General features: G+C 48.6%; 1 protein-coding gene across 5 annotated transcripts in view; it reads left to right on the forward strand.

Annotated features, from left to right (window-relative positions):
- SBF2 (SET binding factor 2) overlaps window positions 1-22,512 on the forward strand; it is a 2,295,537-nt gene that overhangs the window by 1,780,808 nt on the left and 492,217 nt on the right. The gene's annotated exons all lie outside the window — the stretch shown is intronic.

Here is a 22,512-nt window from a genome sequence, read left to right on the forward strand (position 1 = left end):
TCCCGCTCCACGCCTCTGTTGAAATATTCGCAGTCTGTTTAAGTAGTTACTTTGAAGTCACGTGTGAATCATGTTTACCATTGCTTATGAGTGTCTAAATAAAACTGCAAATAGAAATTCGGTTTTAGATTTGTGTGTTACTGTCCATTGACCATACACTCTTACATGAAAGCAGGCATGTATATTAAACATATGCAAATGCCACCTAATTCATAATAAGCATTGTTAAAGCTTACGATCTTCTTCTCCAGCAGCAAGTCTGAGCATGCAGCGTTGTTAATCTGCCACCGAGCTCTTTGCCAGGACCGGTTTTCGGCCGATTTTGTTACAGGCCCGATTTTATTATGCTGCAAAAACGGCCCTGTAACAAAAACGGCCCCCAGGGGCCCAAAATCGGCCCCCACCCATTACGGCCCATTGGGGGATTGCCCGGTGCCCGCTACGGCCAGTCCGGCCCTGCCCATGACATCCAGGCCAACTGATGGAAACGGTGGGTCTTTAATAGGTTTAATCAGTACAACAAAACTACTGTAATGGAAGAATGTAACTATCCTTAGGATTAAGCAGTCCTAACTTCGTCATCCCATACTGTGGAAAATAAGCTTTGAAAACTCACCCAAAGCAATCCCAGCATTTACAATCTGGCCTGAACATAATTTGAATTGCGCTTGTACCCACAATTGCAGCAGCCCTGCTGGCAGAATCACACTCAGGCGGTAAGGAACTGTGGATGTGTGTGCATCCACTGAGGTAATTTTTGAATGGGTTTTGTTAAAGCATTACAAAATACATTCAGAGCTACACACACTGCTGTTCGGTGCATGAGGAAGCGGAACTCAGAGGGCGTGACTGCAGTACAAGCAGTGCAGTGCAGGCAGCATCAAGCATGGACCCATAGGAAACCACAGGCGTCTAAGGGTTCCCATCAAAAGCCCTCACCGACGGGGGGGGATGGGAGACTTGGGAAAATTGGTACTGCTTCCCCTCCAGCCTTCTGCCATGTGGGGAGAATCACCCCCACTCCCAAAAAACTGACGCACATGAGGAAGGCGCAGTACTTAGATACCATCAGTCAAAACCAAAAGCCTCGGCGACCTCTGCAAAAACCTTTATATGGACACATCAGAGATTAGGCAGACCAACAAATTACAGGAGGCTATTAAGGCTCCTTCCCCTTGGAAATTGGAAGCTATCCCATAAGACTACAACATTTAGGAGAGCAGCAGTGATGCGTAAAAGGAAGGCACAGATGCAGCCACAAATGGGAACAGGAAAACAAACTGTCACACATAATAGAGATAAGGACACAACATATCGAGCTAGCAGGACGACCTCAATGACCCTAAGGGCTTCCAACTCCGTTGAGTTGCCAGAGGGAGGTTGCACATACAGTAGCTGTTAGACCTGGCATCCTTAGCATGGCTTTCCCTTGTATTTTTGCCTTTGCCTCGTGTGTTTTTGCTGTGTGTTGGGCTTTGTTTTTGCTGGTTTAGATGCTTTGGGCACTTTGCCACTGCTGTTCAGTGCCAAAGTGCAAGTGCTCCCTGTAAATTGTTCTTCTGGATTGATGATTCCATGATTGGCATATTTGATTTACTAGTCAGTCCCTAGTACAGTGCACTGTGTGCGCCCAGGTCCCGAAAATCAATTCCTGGTAATGGGCCTGCAGCACTGAATGTGCCACCCACATAAGCATCTTGTAAATGTAACTCAGACCTGCCTCCTCAGTGTCTGTATGCAGTTTGGTACTGCCATGTCAACCTGGCTAGTGTACCCACTTGCCAGGCCCTAGCCTTCCTTTTTCTTACATGTTAGTAACCCCTAAGATAGGCTCTGTGGGCAGGGTGCATTGTATGTGAAAGGTAGGACATGCCCTGATTTGTGTGGCATGTCCTGATAATGAAGTACTGCCAATTTCGTTTTCCACTATTGAAAGGCTATCTGTCCCATAGAATAGAATGGGAGTTTGTTTCTAACATCTTATAAACATAACTTCCCATTGGGACAAGATGGGAAGATAACGTTTAGTATTCCTGAACTCAGAATATAAAGATGCGTATTTTAGTAAGGATAATTTTTACATTCTGTGTTTGAAAATATTACTTTTAGAAAGTAGGTATTTTCTTGCTTAGCAATCATTTGTGCCTTTGCTAGTTTTGTGTATTGACTGTCTGGCTTTGGAGTGACAGGGGCTGGGGATATGCATTCTGTTCAGACAGCCACTTGGGGGGGGATGAGGTGTTTCCCGCCTTTCCAGGGTGCGTCAGGGCTGGCTGAATAGACCTGGGCTGTATTCAGAGTAGGGGGAGGAGATTTCTTTCACACCTCCTGCCAGGAAGCTGCAACAGAGAGGACATAACTGGTTTTGGCTGGGCAAAGAGCTTCTCTGCCACCAGAGAGCAAAGCATGTTGTGCTATAAAGAATGGGGCCCAGACCCCAGACTTTTAGATAATTTCTGGGTTTCAAGAGGAACCTTTGCCAAGGAGAAGAGCCAGAGAAACTGGGGAGAAGTACTGCCCCTTTGCTGTGTGCTGTCTAGGGTTGGTCTGCAGTGGCCGTTTCTGCCAAGGAAAGGACAAGGACTTTGCTGTGTGCTGTGTCCCCTGCTTGAGGAAGATCTCCAAGGACTTGAAGTAGAGTTTGCTTCTTGTTTTTGAAGTCTCAGGGATACAAAGACTTCACTCCCAGCTCCCCTGAACGTCCTTGCTGGGAGTTTTCACCTGCCAAGAGGGCTCTGCTGCTGTTTTGGGCATCTGGAGGTGGTTCCTGATGTTGGGAGCTGGAAAAGCAAAGCAACTAAGAGAAGCGCGACGCATCTGCACTTGTTTCCGACACATCAACGAAGAAACCAACGCAGCACACGCCTGCGGCTCCAGAAATCTCTGCACGCCACCGATCTACGAACGCCAAGATCACCGCACCGATTCCCACGCAGGCCGTGCTGTTCGGCTGCACGAACCATTGCATCGTCCCGAAATCGTCATGCATCACCGCGCCATGTCTGTCGCATCACTGGGGGACGCAATAAGAAACAGACGCATCACCTCCCCACGCAGTATGAAACAGACGCATCACCTGCACTACGGTAAGGAACGGACGCATCACCTCCCCTATACAGTAGTAAGGAACCGACACATCACCTTCTCTGTGTGTAAGGAACCGACACATCACCTTCCCTGCAACCCTTTTTGTTTGTGCGTGTGATGCATTTTGTGTGAAAAGTGTTGCATCTGCAATTTGCTTTGAACAGAACTGTTTCTACCTTTGAAAAAGTCATATTTGTATTACTGTATTGTGGATTTTTGTCATTTTGGTCTAGATAAAGAGTACTTATTTTTCTAAACTGGTGTGGTGTCCATTCGTAGTGTTTTTACTGTATTACTGTATGTGTGCACAAATTCTTTACACACTGCCTCTGATGTAATCGTGACTGCTCGTGCAAGCTACCAAGGGGGTAAGCAGGGTTTTTTTTTAGGAGTGTATCCAACTTACCCTAACTAGGAACAAGGGTCCCTGCTTGAACAAAGGTGCAAACCATTGCCGACTAGAGACCCCCATTTCCAGCAGTTAAAGAAAAGCAGCTGTCAGAATCACTGCAAATTTTGAGAGAAGAGACAAGGGTACACACCCTCCTGGGTCTCCAGAGCCCCACACTGTGCACGCTTACTCCAGTTCAATCGGCGACAGAGCAAGTTATGGGGTCCGGAAATGCATGCAAAAGAAGCACACGCTCATGCCTAAAGTTGGGGACATAAGCTTAATAATAGCTTTCATCAACCATTTCAGATCTCTCGCCATCACAAAACATGGGGTACGAGGTGTGTGGTACACGACATGGGCAAGAGCCCCCCCCCCCCCCCCCACAATCCAGCTCAACACCGGGAGCTAGCTGCCGTGCAGTTCCATCGAGAGTACAGACACAAGACGGGGCAGGCAGGTCACCGGGGGTCACGAGCCAACTGGGAGAACTGGACACGAACTGTGTATCCCAAAATCCTGAAAGCCCATAGAGAAGATTCCCAGAATAGAGGTACCAATCTTTTTAGAATGATTGGACTCACTGCAAAGATCCCCAGCTTAACTGTCTTTTAACCTGCCTCATACGCAGGAGAACTTATTAAGGTACATCAATTCTTTACTGATGGCAACTAGAAATACCTTGACATGGCAGTCCCAAAACCGTGAAATACAGATGGAAACACAGTCCTCTCCACTCTGGTCACCGCCCTGAAAGAAATAACAATCACCCACGAGGCTCACAATCTACAGGGGTATCAGAAGGTAGGACCCATAAGACGGACATGCAGGACATCACGACAGAAGCCGGGACACACGAGGTGAATGCGCGGGCCCCAATGCTGGACAAGCAACAAAAGCAACAAGTTGGCCAGACAGGGACGGAGGAGGACGCTGTGACTTGAAAGGCCTAACTGAGCACAAGTAATAACTCAAAAAAATAGCTTGGTACAGAAAAAAGCCAGTCACCATGCAGATGATGGGGCAACACACTCCAACATTCGAGCAGTGACAGGTCTAAATCAATAACCGGCAAAGACATGTCAGACCCCAACAAGCAGGTAAGGCAGTAAACAACACCACTGCAAGATGACCAGACAAGTCGACATAGGGAGGGAAGTCCACATTCAGGCCGATGGTCCCTAATCACAGTCACAGGAATAACCCTGAACATTCAGTTTGAAACATCACATGAGAAACACCCAAAAAAGACTTAGGTCAAGTAGGGAATCAGAATATATAGGAAAAATGTCATTAAATAGCACAGCGGGCCCACAAAGGACGGCTAACTTCGGAGGAATCATGGAGCCCCTTAATCATGACACACCCTACAGGTTGGAGGAAGGCCGGCTCCTATTAGCTCCAGGGGACACAAATCGAGCAACAAAAGAGTCAACTCCATTATACGTACATTCCAGGCCTGCGATAGGGCAGGCCAGTGACATCAAGTAGTTTGGCTCCCCTAGTTCCTCGCCCAGCGGATCTCTCTCCGCTATATGAAACAGCCAGCTGCAATATCGAAGAAAGGTTTAGGTCACAACAAATGATATTCACCCCACAGTACGTATCCAGGGGGATGTTGTAAACCGATCCAACATACTAAAACTTCAGCAGTTTATCCCCTCCCTGTCATCCATCAGTAGTGAAGACATAAAAAGGATACAATTTGACCTTATAGGTCCAGATAAATACAAATAATCAACGATTTAAACATGGTGAGATGCCAGCATGTCAAAAAAGGTAATCGATGAAAAAGAACAGTTTGCCAATTGGGGGATACTAGTACATATGTTGGAAAGAGAAAAATATCCACACATCCTAAACCACCACCCAAAAACAGTATAAGGAAAGGAATCTTAAGTGGGAACAAGGAGCAGTGAAGTTAATTCAACCTATACGAACCTTAATATCCAGTACCAGCCAGAAGGCCTGACAAAATACCGAAGGGTAGTCATGCCACAGGGCCCAACTCTCGATCATTCAACTAACTTCAAAGACTAGGGATGGATTGCTGGTAGCTTACCCCAAGAGAAATCGAGTCATCCTTAGCATAAACAACCCATAGGCAGGAAAAATGAACACGCAGTAAAAACCAACTAAAATAGTGACCTGGAATGTGGATGGATTCACCAAGATTTTACAGAGCGCCCCACCAGGGCCCCCAGTGATATAACCCAGAGATTCAAATCTTTCTTACAGACGTACAACCTGGAATCTGCACCGAAGACAGCAAAGAGGATCAAACCCCTGCATACCTACCTATACACTTTCAATAATCATACCACAATTGACTACGTATTTTTGAGTCGGGGTCTGAGCGCAGCTGTCGTAAACTTCAATGTCATCCAACAGGCCTAAAGCGACCATGCTGCTCTGATGGCGCAGCTGACCTCACTAGGAGGAAACTGCAAACCATTACCAGCACTCGAAAAAACAGACGGCGAAGAGCATTTCAAACTCCTGCACAGGCTAAAATAGTCACCTAAATCAGTAGTAATGATAGAGGGATGGAAGACCAAATGGGAAGGCTGGGCAAACATGCAACAAAGGTCGAACATCATCAAGGGTTGGACCCCTCTGGTCATTTAACTTTGCTTGCTCCTGCAAGGGAACAGCCCAAGTAAAAGCAAAAAGGCAATGACCAATACCCTGGGATATGGGCGAGAGATCAAAAAAAGTACTCAGAAATTAAGAGCGGTGTTAAGGGCAAACAACAACTCAAAAACAAGCACACATGACACCCTGATAACAGCCCAAATGTCCCAATCATGTAAATCACTTTACCAGCCATAGGGCAAACGTGGTCTAAAGGAAATTTTTGGGCAAGGTTGATGACACTCCTAATTACAGCTGCCAATCCATCAAAAATATCATACGTTGTAGACTGTTATTATGGAAAGGAATCCCTGGTCCATTTACTATGCTGCCGCCCGGCACTGCGCCTCACCCGTCGCACTCTCCTGAGGCCAATTTTTCTACATCATGATATGCGGTCCATTAAAGAGACTCAAAACCTCCTATTCACTTTGGAAACCATGACTGAAACAGCCAAATTTGGAAAATTTGTACGTCAAGCACGCAAACTGTTAAAGACAATTTGCCTGACATACATGTGTGCCACAGTAGGGAGCAGCCTACTGCCCAATAAAACTCCGCTCTAGCACATAACATTTGCTTTAGCGCAATTGTGTGTAGCAATGAAACATCTTGTTTGTATGCTTCTAAACACTTTTGACTATTTATGCATGACGGAACCTTTTAAATCGTGTTTTGTGTAGATTATTACATTTTAGCATGTGATTTTGATACATTTTGTAATAGTGTTAAGTAATTACACAATAAAGTGTTCAATTCATTCAGACCTACCCACCTCACAAATACGCGCGCCGTCTTGGAATGGGTATAAAGCCGTTTTAAGATGATTGCACTGCTGCTGGCACTTAAATCGTGAGGAGACTCGGGTAGCAAGCTGGTACGAGGTGGGTGGGGTGGTTTAATTGAGAGAGGAAGGGAGAGAAAGGAGTAGTGGGTAGTAAGGAGAAAGGGAGAGAAAAAAATAGAATAGTACCTCAAATGTACAGAAACGCAGTCTAATGTCTAAAGTGGAAGAATACATGCAATACAAACAAAAACGAGACTGAAATACTACTGACAGTAACACCAGAATACACGAGAAAGCCAATGATTCAGGTGCAACGAAGAGAGAGATAAGAAAGCTATCAAGTGTTGAGTAATGGGCTGTCCCAGAGCCTTCTCTGTCTATTTTATTAGTCACAATTGGTCTTTGACAACAAGCAGCCTGACCAGACCTAAAAAAGAAATCAAAATTAGTTAAATACGACACGGAGACAGTTTTTTGTACAGCCTTGTGTCCCATTCAGAAGTGCTAATCATTGTTTGAATACTACTCTTTAATCCGTCCTTATCAGACCATACTGCCCAACCATGGAATTCATAAATTAACTCTTAATAAAAAATACACATCACCAGGAATCCCCTGCAGTTTAGCAGTATGCGTAAGTCTTGGCTCTTGCCCGCCTTAATCTCTGCTTCAAAACAGAGTAAAGATCTCACAACCGGCAGGCAAGAGAACACCACAACGAAACCCCAAGTAATTTTAAAATTGCCTCCTCTGACCCCCGGTCAACATTCTGGACCCAAACCAGCATATCCTTCACAATATCAACAAAAATGTAATTCCAGGTTGCATTCGGAAATCAGTAGACTTGTGCCTGCTTGCACCTTCGTTATGGATAAATGAACAATACCATAGACACTCTTGACAAATAATTCATTTGAAGGCTACAACTCTCTCAACTAGAAATAAAGAGCATCTCTTCTATTATTTGTTCTCCTTGCATGACTCCGCATGTGAACATTCATCTCACATTTATGAATTACTTAAGACTTGTTCCGACACTGAATAACTGAACCAGAGTCTGTTCATTTCTCCTCAGTCCTATATTTTCTTCTAGTAATGGTGCTCAGTGCATGACACCGCATGTGAACTGTTCCCAGATTCGCATGAATTACGTGACGGGCCGCTTGTTCCTACACCTGTTAGCCTGAGCTAGCCTCTTTCCATATTCTCCTCCGTCCTATAACTCTTAACTATACTGAACACGTTCTTCTAGTTTTCAGTGACCCAGCATGAAGCAGCTTTTCCCCAAGTACATACTACAACACCACAACTATTCGATAACAGTGCAATACGTATAATAGGGCACGCACACTCGACTGTATGCTCCCCGCTGACATCTACATAACAAAGACACCACCGAAAATGCAAATTTATAAATAACTCAAACATAAATCAAAATAAAAAAACATCTAGACTAAGCAGTCTGACAATCTCTACTAGTTGTGCCTTAATGTACTACTAACCAAAATACGTTCAACTGGGCTAACTAGAGTAGCATCTAATCCTTCTGCAAAGCGCCTCAATGCATCTTCCGTAGTAGTAAGTACAATATAAATTCACAATACAATCAGCACAGTGTTTGTAGACTACGTTGGTTGGTAAATACGTTTATTGATGCAGGTATATCTCATCAAGCCAAACTATTTTCTTTTAGTTTACACTTATTCACCCACGATCTACATTTTTTTCAAACTTACATTTCTTCTATAGATTTAATCTGACCCTGTGAGGTATGTTGCTTAGAGAATGACGCTGCTGATATTAACTGTGTTGCATATTTTCAGTTTGACTCCATCATAATAGTCGGTCAAGTTCAAGGTTAATGACTAAGTAACACATTATTATGCTCTGCACAATGAATGTGTTAGCTGCCTGATTGTCAGTCTTGCTAGAATTCACACAGTACAGAGACGTGCCTAACAGCCACTGGCAGATTTTAAGTTAGCTAGTGAATCAGCTCTCTTCCTTTGTACAGACTTCATATAAACATATATTTTTAACCTAGACACGAAATATGTTGTGTGTAGTTCCGCCTGAAGCATAATAAACATTTCAATGTAAGAGCAGCATAGTTTGCACCAGTGTTTATTTTACCCAGTTGTCCTTTTTAGGACTCGCCTGGCGTTAGTAGCGCACATGAGCTGCTCTCGCCATGAAAGGGCTTCTTGTAATCAATACGGGGTTTAGAAGTTCAGTGTAGGCTCCGCCCCCTCTTTCTATTAGGCTTGCGTCATCCTCCATGCTAAACGCTGGGTTCCCATTGTAAGTGAGGCTTTTTAGTCCCTCCTGGTTATCACCTTGTCCACTTTTAGCCCCGCCCACCGGGACTGGATGCTTTACTTGCGGTGTGTTACTATCTCCTTTAATTAGAGGCTGAGGGATGGGCAGGCTGGCCATCTCATAGATGCTGATGCTTCCTAAGACATTATATGTACTTCAGAACTCATGTCCGCTACCGCCACGGATTTTTAAAACTCTCAACACTTTACTCACTTCTCTGCTCTGGGCGGGCCGTCGCAGCAGGGTAGCTCTTAACACTATCCTTCGCAGTTATGAGGAGGGTGGTCTGGAAGCTCCACGCTTCGACTTATATTATTATGTGGCCCATTTACAGCATGCGGCATACTGGCTCACAGACGCAGACAAATGGGAGAATCGCCTTCTCTCGGACAGGGTAGATACCCAGACTCTGCAGGAAGCACTGACGCAAGGCAGGGGGTCAGACACATCTCTTCCCTATATTGTGCGACACACAGCTGGTATATGGCAGCGGGTTGTTGAGAGGGTCTTACGGAGGGCACCCTTTCACAGGGAACTCCCGATCTGGATTCTGGCCTCCTTCATAGACATGGGACAATACATGTCCTTTCAACCTTGGAGGGAGGGAGGGAGGGTGGGTGTGAAGTTCTTGCCGACCTCTTTACCAACGAGACCTTCATCACTTACGAGCAGGCGAAAGAGAACTTTGACCTTGGACGTGGCCAATTCCTACACTACCGGGGAATCCAGGATGTGGTGAGAATCACCTGGCCCCAGTACCCAGATATCCCACCACTAACGCACACTTTGGATATCCTTCTCTCATGCGGTACAGGTCGCAAATTGATTTCCCTCCTGTACAAGGCTATGAAACAGGATTCCTCCCCTCTGGTACTGCCGCCTGGGAAAAGGATCTCGCTATCCAGCTGCAGGAGTAACAATGGGCACGCATAGGCTCCGTCACATGTACAGTTTCATGCAACGCCAGGTTTAAGTTGACGCACTTCAACTACCTACACTGCACTTATCCAACTCCGGTATCCCTGAAACCCATCTCTAGTGACAGGGGAGATAGATGCCCTAGATGTGCAGAGGAGAAAGCAGGCTTTTTGCATTTGGCATGGGATTGTCCAATGGTCCGACAGTTTTGGGTGGAGATGGTGGGACGGATTGTTGCAGCCACAGGTCTTCGGATAACGCCCGAACCCTTACACTGTTTGCTTGCACTAGTCCGGAAGCCCAAAGAAAAAGCTTCTACAATTCATGCTTGTGCTTGCTAGGCGCAGGGTAGCTATAACTTGGATGGGGCAAAGGGCCCCAGAAGTCCCCATCTGGCTCAAAGATGTCCATGCCTGGCATTTTCGATGCCATGAAGCGCTTATTATTCATATTGGTGGTAGTTAGATTTTATTCCTGCTACGTCTTGTGGTAGCTTGCATTAAACCAACAGTGACGTGAGACATGCTTGTGTACATGAATGCATATTGTTTTTATTCACTAACACCGATCAGGGGTATGGCTCTATGGTTTTCAGCAGATAGATCAAAGTGGTTTGACTTGTCCTTGGAGTCAGTCTCAAGCCATTACTATTTCATTATCGACTGGTGATACGAGTCAAGGAAAGGACTCATGGGGGCATTTTCAGCGCTAGATTGGTACGTCATGCGATTCATTGGCGTGCGTCGCGGATTCGTGCATGCGCAGTCCATGTTCTAGGGAGCTGCTGTTCCATTGTTTTGACGTTAGCAGTTGCCTGTGGAGGGTTAGCTGATGCGGTCTTTCCACAGTGGTGCTTCTGTATGTATTGACTGTCGACACAGCCGGAGCAAGGTCAGGACAGATGGGCGTGCCATGCTCTTGCCTGCTTTGGATTAGGGATAGACTTGCTGGTGTGTTGAAAACCGGATGGCATATAATCTTCTCATGAGAGTAAACTCTGTTATTTCCAATTTTTTGAACGGAGAGGCAGACAAAGTTGGCAGAAGCACAACAAGGGGCGTTTGTTTGGCTTTTTACAGTCAGTGAGTGTTTTTACAGGGGCCCGGACAGTGAATAGGTTTGAGAAAGCCAAATCAAGCCGCGCTAGTTGGATTGGATTTCCTCTAATTGTTTGGAGAGGAAATATCCACTGAGTTTGGAGGGGTACTGTCTGTTATAGGGGTTGGGAGCCATGCCACCCAGATAGAGTTTAAATTTGGGGGGCAAGGAGACAACCCAGTTTAGACCTCTTGTAGGGGAGAGTAGAAGCATTGTTAAGTGTAGTGGATTTGCAATTACCATGAAGGTACTACTCCCTTGGCTCAGTAGGATCAGTTCAGAATGGCGGCTTTTGACATTCTTACACGTCAGCCCCAGTTGTTGCTTAATTACCTTTTGCAACTACTTGCCACAGCTCATAGGTGACAGGAGGAGTAACCACATGAGTAGATGGGCAGAAGACTTGTCTGGTACTTATTGTGGGGTGCATAGGGGACTTTTCTAGAAGTTATCTGAAGATCAGTATTTGTGACACACAATGGGTTTTGCACACAGCAGGGGAAAGGGCCCGTCCAGGTAGTCCTGGGCAACGCTATTGTCAATTTTGTCAATTTTGTACCTGGTTTAAACCCACAAGCTGAGAAAGTCTGGACTTTCGTGAGCGCGGCGAGGGCCCTCCACTGATTTTTCAGCAGAGAGTTCTCCTGTGCTATATTAGACTAGGTGGTTTAATAATATTGTTCTGGTGGGAAGCACCGTCACCATTGTCACCACTGGCGCCCCTGACAGTCTGCCATGAGGTGGCACTGTCTGGTTTTTAGGGAGGACCACCAAAACAGGCACTCGGTAAGTTAAGACCAAACCAAGTTATGTGTGAAAAAGGCCGCTTTATTGAAACAGGTGCACATCACATAATAAAAATCCTTGGCAATCGCCCAAAAAACTGAACCTCACTAACCAACCAAATACCTGACCCCCCCCCCCACCCCCCTCCTCCCCTAAAATCTTCTTGAAACCCGCCCCCACCCGTACAGTACAACATTACACATCAATATAAAACAACATATAACCCCCAAATACCAACCTTCCATTAAACAACCTCCCCTGCCTCTTACTTTATCACTGTCCAACTCCCAAACCTGTGCAACTTAGATATAACATCACTTGCCTACCCCATTCCTGACGCTACCCCAACTCCAACAATAACCAGAACTTCTTTTAACCCTGTCAAAAACTCCATCAACCCTGCACAGCACCTGTTCCAAGCGACAAACAACTCCACTTCCCTGCGCACCTGTCCCAATAAAAACCGCCTAAACTATAAATTATACTGTTAAAGAAAACCCCCTGAAAAACGCAGAAAAAAGGGGGAGGGAGGGTGGGCAAAAAAGATACCACTAAGCCTACGCTCCCAGCCACCAGGTTACCAAACCTAAAATGGTGGCTGGGAGCAGGAGCCCAACCCCTTTATAGTTGGGCTCCTTTGGGCTACGCTATTCCCCAGCCCAAAAACAAAATGCCCGGTTTGTGCCTGCCATCCCACCTACCCCCCTGCCCCTCCCAAACCGCCCGGGGGGTGGACCTCCCTGCGGTCGGCCACTCCCCCAAGCCCCCCCTTCCTTCTCTTCTCTCAGTGTGTCACCCTGTTCGCGCGTGTGTGCATATCGCAGTCACTGTGTGGCCACGTATAATGCCTCTCACTTTATCTCTAAATCTGCATGTGCCTGTCACCGTCTGTCTAAAAAAGACTCGTATCTCCTTGGAACGTGCGCTTCTCTCAACCACAGTGGATCGAACACTCCTTTATTCTCCCATGTGTTACGAGATGGCTTAAAATCTTCGTGTCTGCATGTTTGTGCCCAACACGTAGATTCCATGTACGTGTTTATAATCATTTCTGTGTGGCCAGTAGTCTGTCCATGAGTGTCTGAAGTTGTGCAAGTGTGAGTGCACCCATCGCTGCCAAGGTTTCAGATTGCTACGAGTGATATTTTCAAAATTTAAAGGAAATTATGAGTGACATTTCGACAGGTAAGAGTGACACTTTCTTGCAAGCAAAAAAATCAAGCAATGAAGAAAGGGAAATATAAAAATGTCAGAAATGAATGAGTCCGAGAAACTGTAAGATTTTAAAACTGGAAGAAAGGAGCGAGGGGAGAGCAAATATATGCACATATCACAAATATACACCAAATAATGCAAAGCTAGAATACAATACCATTAGCAAAGCGAATTTAACTTAGTCAAAGGCGAGACCTATTGCATTTCAATGCTTGTTCAATATCCTGTCACCTTAAGTGATGGTAGTTTATTTTAAAAATGTGATTTGATACCTTTATGGTATTACCCCAAAAAGTGTGCACAAGAACACAGGTTCAAAAAATATTAGTGACTTGTAGGTTTGGACGTCATATGAGTGTCCTTCATTTCATGTTCAGCGATTTAATTTTTCAGCTTCAAAATTGTATGCTGGTTTGAATACAAAGATTTGCATTCTAAGAACAACTCCATTATCCCACTGGCTATATCTCTGTGGCTTTTTTCTGATGTCCACCGTTAATCTATTATGTAGGCTTATTGTTAACTGAGCTTCTGATTCTGATGAAGGCAATGTCAGTGAGTTTGCGCTTTACTCTAATCTTCTTGTGAAGGACACAAGAAAGAGATGGCAATTGGGATGTCCCTGCTTCCTAAGCGACTGTGAACTATCTAAAATATTAGAACCCTTGACTAGTTTGGGTCGAGTGTCTGAGTTTATCTTGCAGATAGTGGTTTAGTTGAATTAGTGTTGATAATCGGGTTATCTTAATTAGATGATAGATGTAAAATAATAGGAGCAAGTGGCGGTTAAATCCTATTGAGTCTGATACATTCGACAGTGCTGCACCACATGCTGATCTCGTATTTACTCTTTTGTGATTCTCATCCTTATTTTAGGGAGCGAGCCCCTGACCGAGTCAAAGGAAAGGTTTTAGATCAGTATAGCTTAAGGGAGCACACTATTGAATGTTGGCAGAAGTTAAAAAAAAAATTCATTCCTTGGAGCCAAGAAAACTTTACAGCTACATTTACTCTCTCATTGCTGTTGACTTCAAGATGTCTCGAATAAGGCACACCTGTGTCTCCTCTCTGACGTTTTCTTCAAGATAAGATTTTGACTCTGGAGCCAGTTTTATAGAAACATTCCTTGGGGCACGTTGTTTCCAAGAGATTGGATCCCCTAAGGCAGAATATATACTCAAGTGTTTTATTGTTCTTTTACTTCATAGCTGAATATGTCATGCAGTCGTAAAATTGCGCGAAAATGCCCATTTCCCTCTAGGGCTGCACCGTAAAATATGTTACACCTTCTAAACAAGAGGCGTTGTCTTTCATGAGGACCTATTCACAGTTGGTAAAAAGCTTTTCACATCTCTATTGTTCCAGTGATATATCTTATAAACATATTGAATTTCTACAAATATGTATTGAAAGTCTTAGCTTGCACAGTCCAACTTCGACTTTTCTTTAAGAAAATATGTGGGTCTTTGAACAACCAATCTGAAAGAAATAGGTTAGTATTAGATTCCTTACCTTGGAATATCCCCAGGCATCAGACTGGATCCGGAAAATTTTGCGTAGCAGTACCCCTGCGCGTCGGTAGGCGTCGTCTGCGGCTCCGTTGTCGGCGTCGTGGGTGCCAGGATGACGTCGTCGGAGTACTTAGACGCCGCGCTCATGCACTGACGTCAGTTCTTCTTTTTTCTGCGCCAGCAAGCGGGGCCGGAGTCATCACAGCTCAGCGAGTCAACACCACTCGTCGGGCTCCAAGTCTCAGGTAAGAGGCACAAGAAGTCTAAGAGGCGACATCACTCTTCTGACTCCCCCCCCCGACGCTCGCGCGACGCGGCCTGGAGTTCGGGTGACACCACACGCGTGGCTCTGCCGGAGCCGCAGACGTCGCGGCCTGCTTCATACTCTCCGGTCCCTGGGCAGAACGCGACGCCGGAGGAGATCGATGCCTTCCTCATGGCCATGAGGTCGCTCTCTCCTCTGTCGGGTTCCGTGGCGCCTTCGGGCCCAGCGGTCCCGACTGGGAGCCCAAGCGGGCCGGGTGCCTTGGCCCCGGCGCCGTCGGGTGCTTCAGCCCCGGCGCCGTCGGCGACTTCGGTCACGACGCCGCAAGGCCCCACTGGATCCGGTTCCGGGTCGGCGCTGGTCGACCTTACGACCCCACCGGTGCCGACCCCTAGGGTGTCACCCCCGGCGCCGTCCTCGGACAACGCCATCCCTGGTCCAACCCTCGGTCCGCATCCGGCGTCGGAGCGGTGTCGCTCGACGCCGCATTTGGCGCTGGCCGAAGAGGAATTCTTTGAGGATCTGGGTCTATCCTTTATCCCTGAATTTCAGGACATGGACGACGAGGGAGACTGGGGGAGGTCTGAGGACCCCCTGGCACGTGAGTGCCAGTCATATGAGGACTGGACACAGGAACTAGGGGAAGCCAGTGGCCTGGATACCTCCCCAGACAATGGTTTTGTCTCCCCTCCTACCGTGGCTACGGAGGAGGGGGCAGCTTATAGTGTGGTACTGACGAGGGCAGTCAAGGCCTTGGCTCTTGAGTTCCCCGTCGCAACAGTGAGGTCCAACATCCTCACAGAGATCCTTAAACCGCAGGTAAGCTCCCCAGAGCCTCTACTGCCGTTTAATGAGGCTCTCAAAGACGTCCTGTTGGGCACTTGGTCCAGGCCCACTACAGGTCCTCCTGCAGATAGGAACGTCACTAGGCGCCACCGCCCAGCCCCGGGTGACCCTAGTTTCTTGTCCACCCACCCCACCCCTGAGAGTCTGGTTATCAAGGCCTCTACCTCCCAATCCGCATTCCAGACGGCACCACCAGATCGGGAATCCAAGAGGTATGAACAGTTTGGAAAGAAGATGTTCTCCTCCTTTAGTTTGGGGTTGCGGTCAGTCAACACCGCGTGCCTCTTGGGCCGTTACACCCACTCTCTGTGGGATACGGTTGCAGCCGTGCTGCCTGAGTGCCTGGAGGGAGCCCGGGCGAAACTCGCTGAAGCCCTTGAGGAGGGAAGGGACGCAGCGCGACTCTCTCAGATGTGGACTGTATACCACGGATTTGCTAGGGAGAGCGATTTCCACATCTGTGGCGGTTCGCCGCCACGCCTGGCTGAGGTCCGCCAACTTTTCGGCCAATGTCCAAAACACCCTTATGGACATACCGTTTGATGGCAGCCACCTCTTCGGTGGCAAGGCAGATCATGCGCTGGAACGCTTTCAGGACTCCAGGGCTACGGCCAAGTCCTTGGGCCTGTCGGCCCCGCGCCAGCAGTCTTCTCCCCAGCGCTCCTTGGGTGGCCACGGAAGGGGTGCTCCGACACGTCCTGCCAGCCACGGGCCGCAGACTAACATTCAGTGTGGTGGCGGACGTGGTTACCATTGCGGCGGTAACAGGGGACAACGGCGCGGCCAGTCCACATCCATCCCCGCAGCATCCGCCTCAAAGCCTTCCTAGTCTGAGCTTTCATGCCCATTTGACGCCAGTGGGGGGCAGAGTTCGCCATCACCTCCTCCACTGGCGCTCCATCACATCGGACAGGTGGGTGCTGCAAATCGTCCTAAGGGGCTACTCCCTCCCCTTCGAGGCGACCCCTCTAGCCATGCCACCGCAGTACCACCGCGTGTCAGGGGATCACTTGCAATTTCTGCAAGAGCAAGTTACGGCCCTTTTGGCCAAGGGGGCCATCGAGCGCGTTCCTGAACCAGAAGTAGGGTGTGGTTGTTACTCCCATTACTTTCTGGTTCCCAAGAAGGGCAAAGGGGGCCTACGCCCTATCTTGGACCTCCGGAACGTCAACGGCTTTCTCTGGAAGGAGAAGTTCAAGATGCTGACTTGGGCTCAGGTCTTAGCTGCCCTAGACCCAGGAGACTGGATGGTAGCGTTGGACTTGCAGGACGCCTATTTCTACATCCCCGTCCTGCCGGCGTACCTGCGGTTCACGGTAGGCCACGAGCACTTTCAGTTTACCGTGCTGCCCTTCGGCCTTACCAGCACCCCACGGGTGTTCACGAAAGTGATGGCGGTGGTCGCAGCTCATCTGCGCAGGTTAGTGGTTTCAGTCTTCCCCTACCTCGACGACTAGTTGTTGAAGGCGGACTCGCCCCAGACAGTCGTCAGCCACCTCCAGACTACGGCCGACCTCCTGCACCTGCTGGGGTTCTCCATCAATGTGCCGAATTCGCACCTGTGTCCCTCTCAGAAGCTCCTCTTCATCGGAGCGGTTCTAGACTCGGCACAGTTTCGGGTTTATCCTCCCGAACAGCGGGTTCGGGATATTCAGGCTCTGATTCCGATCTTTCACCCTTTATCCCGAGTCTCTGTCAGGTTGACGCTGCGGCTTCTGGGGCTGATGGCCTCCTGCATCCTTCTGGTGCATCACGCCAGGTGGCGGATGCGGGCTCTGCAGTGGGACCTGAATTTTCAGTGGGCCCAGCATCAGGGTAACTTGTCCGACCATGTCTTGATCTCGGAGGGCATGGCAAAACAGTTGCAGTGGTGGCTCACGGACCGCGATTGGGTCAGCGGCAGATCCCTCTCCCTACCCCAACCGGAGCACGTAGTTGTGACGGACGCGTCCCTCCAGGGCTGGGGGGGCCACATGGGAGAGGCGGAGATCAGAGGCCTCTGGTCTCCGGCGGAGTCCCGGCTCCACATCAATCTTCTGGAGCTGCAGACGATCCGGCTTGCACTGAAGGCATTCCTCCCCTCTGTCCGGGGGAGTGTAGTGCAGGTGTTCACGGACAACACCACTGCCATGTGGTACTGCAACAAACAGGGCGGGGTGGGGTCGTGGACCCTGTACCAGGAGGCTCTGCGCCTCTGGCAGTGGCTGGAACATCAGGGCGTGACCCTGGTGGTTCAACACCTGGCAGGTTCCCTGAACGCCAGGGCGGACGAACTCAGCCGTCGGTGCATGATGGATTACGAATGGCGTCTGAACCCGCACGTGGTGCAACGCCTCTTTCAGCAGTGGGGCGAGCCTTGGTTAGATCTATTCGCCACAGAAGAGAACGCGCAATGTCATCAGATCTGCGCGTTGGAATTTACAAGGCGGCACTCGCTCGGAGACGCTTTTCATCGCAAGTGGAGTTGCTGTCTGTTGTACGCCTTCACACCTATACCACTTCTGCCCAGAGTGCTGAAGAAGATCAGGCGCGACCGGGCCCAAGTCATCCTTGTGGCTCCGGACTGGGCATAAAGATACTGGTATCCCGAGCTACTCAACATGTCAGTCGATCCCCCGATTCGTCTGCCTCTTCAGGAGGACCTTCTGTCGCAGCAGCAGGGGACGGTCCTCCACCCAAACCTGTCCAGTCTCCACCTCCATGCATGGAGATTGAGCGGCGACAGTTGAGGCCATGTGACTTGCCTCCTGGAGTCTGCGATGCAATTCTGGCAACCAGGCGTCCCTCCACAAAATCGGTATACGCCTGCAGGTGGAACAAATTTGTGGCATGGTGCACAGCAAAGGGTGAGGATCCACTCTCTGCCCCCCTTTCTGAGGTTCTCCTCTTCCTTCTTTCTCTTGCCCAGCAGGGCTCTGCTCTAGGCACTATTAAGGGCTACCTCTCTGCCATTTCCGCTTTCTTAAGGCTACATGATCAGCCCTCTTTGTTCAAGTCCCCCGTTGTAAATAGGTTCTTGAAGGACATCACTCATATATTTCCTCCTGTTCCTTTCGTGATGCGGCAATGGGAATTGAACCTTGTTCTAACTTATCTGATGTGCGCTCCCTTCGAGCCACTTCATAACTGTCCTCTTCATCTTCTCACTCTTAAGACTGCATTCCTGGTTTCCATCACCTCTGCCAAAAGAGTGAGTGAGCTCCAGGCCCTTTCTTCACAACCTCCTTTCCTTTCTGTCCATCCGGAAAAAGTTGTGTTGCGGACGCGACCCTCTTGCCTGCCCAAGGTAGTCACAGCCTTCCACATTGGGCAGTCCATCACCTTGCCCACCTTCTTTCCGCCTCCGCATCCCTCGAAAGAGGAAGAGAGGCTCTACCGCCTGGACCCAAAACGTGCGCTCTCATATTATCTGAATCGCACACGTCAGTTCCGGGTGGATGACCAACTCTTTGTTGGTTACGTGGGCGCTAAGAAGGGACGGGCGGCGCACAGAGCGAACCATCTCTTGGTGGGTCGTCTTGTGCATCAAGATCTGCTACTCTTTGGCGAGGAAGGAGCCTCCTGTTGGGCTGAGGGCCCATTCCACTCTGGCCACGGCGGCTACTACTGCCCTGGGTCGGGCAGTCCCCTTGCAGGACATCTGTCAGGCAGCTACGTGGGCCTAGTTGCACACGTTCGCAAGACACTTCTGCCTGGACAGCCAAGTCAGGAGAGATGGCTTCTTTGGCCGTTCCGTTCTCAGGGACATTCTGGTGTTATCTTGGTTCGCAGACCCAACACCGGGGTTGGTATTGCTGGGGTATCTATTCTTAGGTAAGGAATCTAATACTAACCTGTTTCTTTCAGATGCACAAGTTACTTACCTTCGGTAACGATTTATCTGTAAGAAACATTAGTTAGTTAGATTCCTTACCGTCCCACCCATCCTCCCCGTTATCTAGGGTTAAGGTCATCCTTTCAGGGCCCTAGTTTTATGGCACCAGTGTCGGTTTTTATCATGGCTCTGCGTTTCTGGCACGGAAAAGCTGTGTATAAGAACTGACGCCAGCGCGCGAGGGCGGCGTCTAAGTACTCCGACGTCATCCCGGCGCCAACGATGCTGACGACGGACGCGGAGCCGCAGACGACGCCTACCGATGCGCAAGGGTACGGCTACACAAAATTTTCCGGATCCAGTCTGACGCCTGGGGGTTATTCTAAGGTAAGGAATCTAACTAACTAATGTTTCTTACAGATATATCGTTACCGAAGGTAAGTAACTTGTTCCTTAAGAATATTCTCCATGCATCAGACTGGATCCGGAAAAACTTTGAAGCAGTACCCATGTGCACCAGGAGATGGCACATGCAGCTCTGCACCAAAACCCTCCTAGCTGAATGTGACATGCACGGCTATATGCCATGCGTGCTATCAGTTCCTTTCATTCCGCTCCTACAGACGCAGATCCGGAGCTTTTCTGGTCTCGAGACTGCATTGTGATGAATGTCAAAGGCAAATGTCTGTCACTGATCCCCACTCTGTCTATCTGTGGTGCTTGGGGTTGACTCACGACTCCGTGACCTTGGGGTGTGTGCACCCAGATGCATACAAAAGGTTATCAAGGAGGTGAAACATTTTGTCGCCCAGACTGCAAAAGCCCCTCATCGGTCGAGGTCCTGTTCTTCGGGTAAGATGCAGTTGTCTAAACAGAGTTCTACCTTGTTGTGCCACTCCCAACTCTCTCGGCAGGGCATGAAGTCACCACACCTCCAGGACTTGCTCTCAAAGTCGTTCGGCAAAGCCAGTTCCAAATTCCACCCCAATCCAGCCCATGTTTTTCAGGCTAGGAGTTGCTCCTGCTCAAATTCAGGAGTTCCAGGAGGCTATGATGTGCCTGTTTGCGCAATGGATCCCCTCTGGAGCGCTGTCGGACCCCGTTAAGTCGAGAGGTCTCTCATCTGTTATCACGCTAGCAAGACCTCCCTCTGCACCAGTTGGGCCCCCTGGGTCCGTCCCTGGATCCGTACAAATGCTGGCACTGTTGTAGTTCCAAGCACCATGCCCCACACCAGGCTGTGGCCTTCCGACACCTATGCTGACTTCACTGCCACTGGATGTCCCAACCATGGTTCTGTCCAATGGCGATGCTGTGCAGCATCTGCCACCTCGACCTCGCATAAGGCGGAGTTTAACTCTGTTTGCTTCTCTCACTAATACTTCTGATACTAACACTAGTCCCCTGACTCAGAGCAGGGAACAGTTTATCCACTGCATTTTTGGTATGTTATGTTAATAGAAATATTTAAAGCACGCGGTCACCAGGATGTTTTGTGGCGCTGATTGAGGCAATTGTCAAAACTGAGGCAGATTTCGTATGTGCTTGCTCGAACAACCAGGTCTTAATCTACTTTCTGAACCCCAGCAGGTTGTCACACATCCGGATTGCTAATGGTAGGGAATTCCAAAATTTTCGGGCAAGGTAAGAGAACCTGCACCCTCCCTGGCGTTTGAGTTTAACGGTGGGGTAGTCAGTAACTGAAGATTGGCAGACTGTAGGTTGCGGAGTGGAGCATGCCTTGCTAGGCAGCTGATACATTTGGGGCTCCTGCCATGCAGAGCTTTAAAAATGATACACCCTGTCTTAAAGGCAGCACGTTGGGCAATAGGTGGCCAGTGAAGTTTGTCCAGTAAAGGTCTAGCAGACAGCCATCTAGGTTGCTTCTGGATTAACCCAGCGGCCTGATTCTGTACCATTTGAAGGCGTTTAAGTAAGAATAATGGGAGGCCGAGGTAGATAAAGTTGGAGAAGTCAAGGCGAGAAAGTACCAGAGCTATCACAACCTGTATAAGGGCTGAGTGGGTCAGCAGATGGGCAATATTCCTGATCTTGCGTAGTTGAAAAAAGCAGGACGAGACCACTACCCCCACTTGGCCTCTAAGTGATAGGTCGCATTTATGATGACCCCAAGACTTTTCACAGAGGGAGCGGGCGGAATCCCAATTCCGCCGGCCAGTAGTGTTGGCCCCAGGAAAGCTCACTCTTCCCAGGCAGGATTAGTTCAGTCTTGCCAGGGTTAAGTTTAAAATGGTTAAGGTCCATCCAACGCTGGATATGGAGCATAGTGGCTTGAAATTGATCGATAGAGTCAGAGGAGTTGTCCAGGGTGAAGACGAGCTGAAGGTCGTCCGCATAATTAAAGGTGCTTACCTTCCTGTCTTGTAAGGAGTGACTCAGGGACAGGAGGTAAAGATTAAACAGAAGTGGCGATAGGGACGAACCCTGTGGGACTCCACATGTAGTGGCGATCTTAGGGTCAGTGAAAGGAGCAAGAAGTACTGCTTGTGTTCGACCTTCTAAGAAGGATTTAATCCAGTTGTAAGCGAAACCCTGTGTCCCGGCCTGCTCGACACGATCCAACAGTATTTTATGGTCGACCGTGTCGAAAGTGGCTGACAAATCCAGAGGCACCAGAGCCTGAGAGCCATCCTTATCAGCATTAGCTCTCATAGTGTCCAACATAGCCAGAATTACGGACTCAGTAGAGTGGGTGGGCCAAAAGGCCGCCTGGTGCGGCTGGAGGTATTCTGACTGTTCGATAAAATTGGATAGGCTCCTAGTGACATGGGCCTCTAAGATCTTAGCCAAGAAAGGGAGGAGAGAAATAGGCCGATAATT

The sequence above is a fragment of the Lissotriton helveticus genome, chromosome 3_1 (genome assembly GCF_964261635.1).
Source record: "Lissotriton helveticus chromosome 3_1, aLisHel1.1, whole genome shotgun sequence".
NCBI lineage: Eukaryota > Metazoa > Chordata > Amphibia > Caudata > Salamandridae > Lissotriton > Lissotriton helveticus.